Here is a 7,411-nt window from a genome sequence, read left to right as displayed (position 1 = left end):
CTAACGTAAATTTCACCTTTTACGTCATCCAGCGTTGTCGGTTATGTCGCGAAACTTCGACAGGTCATAACTTCTTCGTTATAACTCGGATTTCGGCATTCTTTATATCTTTGGAATCCTTGTTCCGACCACTACATCTTTATGCAAAGATATCGGGATTATCTCATACTTTAATTTTGACACTTATTTTATTCTTAATTCATTAAATTATAATAATTAAGAAAATAAACACATAATTCACATAACTCACATAATACTCAAATATTTCATCATTAATACTCCAAAAAGAGTTACAAGGGTTAACCTAGACTATTACATCAAGGATAATGCCTAGCCTGGAAACGCAGGCGTTACAATTCTCTACCCCTTAGGATGATTCCGTCCCCGGAATCAATCTGTTTATGAATAGCCGAGTTATCCCGGGAAAATCCTATATTTTCCCTAAAAGTTGATGGTTGGTTATCCGTTCTAAACTGAGCTGTACAAGTATCTACCATACTTATATCGGTAAACGTAGTTTTCTTTTAAAAACCCTGGTTACTCCCAATGAGGCATATTAGCCCTATTTTATAAATAAAACTAATAAAGGAACCATGAAGAACTAAATCCTGAAGGTACTATTAATACCCTACAGTAATCAAATCGGTTATTACTTTGAGGTTAGTTTACTTGATTCATTATTACAAAAGTAAATATCTGCCATCTAGGTTGCGAGTATCATGACCACAACTGACTGGATATGGACCGCAACGGCCGGTATCCTTAATGACTTTGTCGCCCGTAGACCTGCCGGTCCGAATGTAGCTAGCATCCAGGTGCGGGATTATCAGTCCCGTATAAATATATACACAATGGTCATGCTCTCCCAACAAGAGACTCTGGTCAGAAGTACTAGTCCTACACTCTGTTTCTTGTGGTAAGTGTTACCAAGGACATGTCTCCAACTTAGACTAACAAATTTACAAGTAATAATATAGAAAATCCTTTTGTGATTAACATGAATCCTTTATAAAACGATACATTTTGCTATATGATTCATAAGTTCATTGCTATAGTTTTGAAAATTGTTTCTACAAGTTGATTTGTTAATCGTTTGGTAAAACTATTTTCTGTGTAAAAGCATTCTGAAAATATAATTATCTTAAACAAAATAATATACTTTGAGAACAAGTTTCCTTGTACTTTTGCTTGTATCCCCCCCCCCCCTTAAAACATGAAAAACTCGGAAAAGCGTAGGGGTATGAACTCACCTTGGACGATTTGAATGAAAGATCGATACGGAATGTAGGATGTTCAAGTGTAGCCTTGAACACGATTTGATCCTAATTAACATGTAATGACACATAAAGGATTCAAATAAAGGTATTTCTCTAGTAAATGTGATGGAGAACCACTCTAAGAACTTGGGACTACCAACACTAAGTGCTAGAACCTTAAAGGATTGCATAAGGGAGGTGTATGGCCACCTTAAAGGTGTGTACGGCCATGGGTGAGAGGCCGTACACTCATGTTGGAAGGTGCTTTTGAGGTGTTTTCAAGGTCCATACTTTTATACATGAAGTGTTCTAGGTCTATACTCGATTGTAGTGCAAGTTAAGGATCCTAGAAGTGGGTTTGTGGTCCTAAGGTGTGTGTGTGGTCGCACACGGGAGTGTGCTGCCGCACAAGCGTGTGTGTGGTCGTACACCCCACATGAAGATGTCCAAAAATGTAAATTTCAAGGTGTAGCAAAGCTAGGTTCATGTCCAACTCGAATATGGAAGTCCAACTCTCACTTTGGAGGGTCTTTTAGGAGTGTGCGGCCGTACTCCTTCAAGGAGTGAAGAACATGATGATTCAAGGCTTATATCAATAGGTCCTTCATGTATGATAAGCTAGGTGATGGAAAACTCATGTTTTTGAGGCCTTGAGAGGGTTTGTGGTTGAAGAATCTTGAGAGAAAAGGAGAAGTGTGCTGCCAAGGAGTGAAAGGAATGAAGGGAAAGGGGTCTACCCTTTATATAAGGGTGGGGTGTGGCCATGAGGGGTGTGTACGGCCGTACACCCATGTGTGCGGCCGCACACTCCTCCAAAAGGCGTGTATGGCCCGATTTTGTCACTATATGACTTGCTGACTCGTTCCTACTCTCGACTTTGGTTGTACTCAAGTTTAGAACGCTTAAATGAACCCTTAATCAGTGTTAGGAGTTAAAAGAAACAAGTTTAACTTAGATTAACTGACTAGATGTCCCAGGTGGAAGTTTCGGGTTGTCACATACAAGCATATAAGTAAAAGTTTACTCGTTCCTTTCACCCTAACGGGAAAAGCGACATCTTTGGGTCCCTCGATGATTTGACGATGGCATCTAAAGTGCATAGCCAAGCCTTGACTGAATTGATGTGTTCAATTCGTATTTTGATCTCAGTCGTCATAAATCATAAATCGGGAAACAAAACTTGGACAATGAGATTGATTATAATCCATGTCTCATCTCTATACGATATCTTGCAGAACGGAAGAATATTTGATCACTTATCTAAGGACATGTAATTGACTGTGTCAAAGTTCGACAGCAGCTTTTGAGAGCTATAATTTCCTAATTAGTTTTAGATGTTATACAAACAACTATAGCTATTAGACGTATCCAAGTGGAAGACTGATGGATTAGGTGTCTAAACCCATAACAATAACTAGTATATATTTAAATTGATAGTAGCACAGTCCTTTTGGGTTGCCCTCAAAACTAGCAAATGGACTGATGATTTTAGAGAGAGAGGTTGAATTTATTATTTGATTAATAAATAGAAATAAATGATTTGTTAATATATTATGAGAATAATATATTAATTTGAAATAGTAATATTTAATTAATAATTAATTAGACATTAATTTGAATTAATTTTGGGATTAAATGAATTAATTAAAAGGGTAAATTACACCAATCGTCTCTTGATCAGGCCCTGGGATGAGGTCGAGGCCCCCTGAAGCTCCGCAATCCGGCGTTCGGCCGCGATCACTCTCTCCTTGAGAGCTGCGTGCCTCTCCTGGTACTCCCTTACCTCCGCTCGAGCAGCGGTAAGGTCCTCGATGATTTGGTCCAATGGATAGAAGTCCCTCTCCAAATCCCGGGTGCGTGCATCGGTGGCTGCTATAATAGCGCTGAGACTTCGAACCTGGTCTGCCATTTCCCTACTCTGGTTCCCTAAGTTCGTGATGTGTTGGGTCATAACGGGGAGAGCTCTGTCAGTCGGTCCCCCGTGACTGAGGTCATAGTAACCTCGTTGGTCGCCATAGGGTGACCTCTGGCGTTGTTGCCAGCTCCACCTCTCGATCATGGTTGCCCAACGGGGCTCAGGCCCGTTGCGCCCCCATCGGTTTGCAGGTACCCTTGCAATGTAAGGAGGGTTAAAGACTTCCTCCTCTGGCTCTTCTTCACCTTCATCCTCATCCATGTCCACCTCGTCGTCTTCCTCCTCTTCTTCTTCTTCTTTGTCTACCTCCTCTTCTTCTTCTTCGGGTTCTTCTTCGGGATCCTCTTCGGGATCCTCTTCAATCAGCTCTTCGGGCTCTTCCTCAATCCAGCCGGCATTTCCCTGGTTGGGAAAGTATGGGTCTCCTGGTAGGTGAAATCCTGCCATGTCGTCTGCGCGAGAATAGAGGGGTAAGAAGCAGATAGTGGTAGATATTAATAATATTGCGATATAGCAACATACAAATACTCCTATAGTATTTTAAATGTTTAGATTTGGTTCTTATAACACTCTTTGTAGGGTGAAGTTAGGTTATTAGACTTGTTGCCCTCCTACGACTATCCCCCGATATGAGTAAGTCACTTCCCGGACTAATATAGTTGATCAGGCTATATCCTTCCCAAAACTGATTACTCATACCAAGGCATACTCGTAGCGTTCAACTCCTCTTCTTTTAGTTTATGTTCTTCTAGTTATGAAACTACACGAGTATGTAATGCATGTAGGTATACTTTTAAACAAGAACTATTCGTTTTCTAAAAGTATAACCGGTTAGAATGTTTTAAAATCAGAGACTCTTAGTCCCAAATGTGTTTATAGTTTGTATATCCTATGTTGTTTGATATACTTAATTCACTATAAACCGTGCTCTGATACCAATCTGTCACACCCCCAAACCAAGGATGGCGGAAACGTCCGAGGGTGGAGGACTTCATGTGTAGTATCATAACAACAATGGTAATAGTGATGAAAGTAAACACAACCAACATATATATAATTGAAAGAGTTACATCATTGTATGAATTACATGTTTCAAAATCAATTACAATATGTTGAGAAAATATGATAAGTTTGACGCCTCAACGTCCCATCCTCAAAAGTACTTTGTTACCTGTTTAGCGATTTCCTGAGAATACAAGTAGTTTGAGAAAGTGTCAACACAATGGTTGGTGAGTTCATAAGTTTTTGTATATAATTATGAAAAAAGCTTGTCTCGTAATTGTATAGTTATTCCAGAAAAATCCGATATTTTCCTTAAAATGAATACTGTAGTCTTGTATCCAAAGACTGAAACGTATGAGTAATCTTCCTTATTTACAGAAATAACGTGAGTTTATTTCAATATAAATGCATATGATATTAGTGAAATTCTTGTAAATTCTTAAGTTTGTTAATACTTTCTGTGAGTTATTATAACCATACTTGACATAGACGGCCTCGTAATGCGACGTTCTTCAGGCGTCGCCGTTAAATGACACTTGTCACCACAGACCTGCCGGTCTAGCTGTTGCAAGCAGCTCTGGTGTGGGTTTGTCAAACCCAATATAGATCTATACACAACTATCACGTTCTCCCTACAAGAGACTCTGGTTACAATTTACAGGACTTTTTGACTTTGTTACTTTGGAAGTAACCCGAAGGGAATGACTCACAAATTTATTCATTAACAGATTTACATGAACTAAACGGAAAACCTTTGGTAAATAAGTTTGAGAAGTAAATGATACATAAACTATACCTATTATAGTTTATCCAAAACGTTTTGTAATGTATAAGAATTCTTTTATGAATGCTTTAATGCTATGAATCCATAAACTATGCTCATTATAGCTTAATATACGTGTTCTAAATGAATGAATAATCTTATCATGAATGACTATATTTCAGTTTATGATGAAAAACTAACATGGAAACACATTCAATATTTGGAACTTATCGTTATACACTTTGCTCAACATAATACAAAGTGTTATGAAAGTTATAAGCTGTTAACAAATTTTCAACCTTTCTACACTGTTTTTGAAAATTCATAGAAAAATCATACGAAGCTGAAAACTAAATCCGTAAATTCTGAGAGTTCCCAAAATGTGTCTAGTTTACTCATAATTTTTATCATGATTTTTAATGACCTCCAACTTGTGTGAAAAAGTCCATAATCACAGACTGGTCCGGATTGGTGTTTGAAATGATAGGCAGTTTTGTAAAAATCACCATAAATTGTAGAAAAATCGTATGGGGATGTGCAAGTAGTCATTTTAAAGCTAATAACTGGAAATACTTACACCTAAAACAGTTTTTCAAACAAAAATGTTTAAGTTGCCCAAAACAGTCCGTGAATGGAGTCCAACTTTTCTGATGAAAGCTGTTAGAAAATTTTAGTTATGTTCTTGGTGATTCAGCTTGTATTCCCCCCCTAAAAACTTAAGAAAACATAAAAATGTAGGGGTATGAACTCACCTTAAGTGTTTTCAGTAGATGATTGTTGAAGAATGGAGGTGTTTAACTCAAGAACACTTGGAGATGCCTTGAAGATTTTTGAGAATCTAGCATCATAGTTATGGAGTTTGTATAAGCTATCAATGATTTGAGTAGAATGAAGTGTAAAAATCACAAGGAGGATGAATTACACTTACCAAGAGTGGAAGAACACTTGATGATCAGCCTTGGGATCTTGAATTAGAGAGAAAAATTGGAGAGAAAAATTGGAGTTGGATCTTTGGTGGAATGAGAGTGATTGAAAGAAAATGAGGAGAGAGGTTGAGTGACCAGCCCTAGAACGTGGGGATGGCTTGTGAGAGGGGTAAAAAGTACAAGGAAGTGACAAGGTATGGTGGGGAGGAGTGTGAGTTAATCATGGAGTGGGTATGGGGTTGCTTGTGTCATAAAATAAGGTAAAGTCAACACTCTACCTTTGTACTTTACCTACTCTCTTTTGGATAAGGTTTTATCCTTAAAATATGATTAAATCATTAATTTAGGGGTCTTATATTTTAAAATAAAGTTTTGGGTGAAAATCTTGTGTTAAAACAATTAAAAACGGGCTTAAAACGCGAATTTAATCGAAAACCGGGAGAAAAAGGCTTCCCAGCGAGACCTCTCGGTCCTAGGCCGAGGTTCGGTCCCTAGGCCGAGGCTCGGTCCATGCTGAGGATTGTAGCCGGAAACGAACAGAGGGAAACGAAGGGGCGAGGAGTTCGGTCCGAAGTCAGAAGCGAAGGTGAGGGTTCGGTCCGGAGATAAAAGGCGAGAAGTCAGAACCGAATGAACTGTAGTGAACAGTACCTTCGGGTTCGGTTCTTCCTTTTAAGCGAGGTTCGGTTAGTAGTGAACAGTACTTTCGGTTTGGTTCCTCTTCATCAGGAGGTTCGGTTAGTAGTGAACAGTACTTTCGGTTCGGTTCCTCTTCATCAGGAGTTTCGGTTCCTAAGAGGGGTTTCGGTTCCTAAGGTCCGTTTTTCGCGTAGACTTCCGTTTTTCGGCTGTTTTCGCCAAATTCGAGGGTCGGGATGCCCCGAGTGATTATAGAAAGTTGGGAGAGATTTCAAGAGAGATTTGAGAGAGATTCCACATACTCAGAGAGATTTGGGAGAGATTTGATATTCTTGGAGAGATTTCACATACAAAGAGATATTTGGGATAGATTTCATATTCTTAGAGAGATTTGGGAGAGATTTGACATACTTGGAGAGATTTCACATACAGAGAGATATTTGGGAGAGATTTCACATACTTAGAGAGATTTGGGAGAGATTTGACATACTTGGAGAGATTTCACATACAAAGAGATATTTGGGAGAGATTTCACATACTTAGAGAGATTTGGGAGAGATTTGACATACTTGGAGAGATTTCACATACAAAGAGATATTTGGGAGAGATTTCACATACTTAGAGAGATTTGGGAGAGATTTGACATACTTGGAGAGATTTCACATACAAAGAGATATTTGGGAGAGATTTCACTTTCTTAGAGAGATTTGGGAGAGATTCTCGATAAGAAGAGATAGAGTGAAAACGATTGAGAGCGGTTTCGTGTGTGACGAATGTGAGTGTCCGGCTTCGCAATGCAAGGTCCGTAGACCCCTTTATGCCATGTTTTAGGATCTTACACACTCCTTATGAGTATGCAACATTGTTTTATTGTTCTTGTTCATTGTTTAGCACTAATGGTTAAAGAAAT

Source organism: Lactuca sativa, chromosome 4 (genome assembly GCF_002870075.4).
Source record: "Lactuca sativa cultivar Salinas chromosome 4, Lsat_Salinas_v11, whole genome shotgun sequence".
NCBI lineage: Eukaryota > Viridiplantae > Streptophyta > Magnoliopsida > Asterales > Asteraceae > Lactuca > Lactuca sativa.
This window is presented reverse-complemented; position numbering follows the sequence as displayed.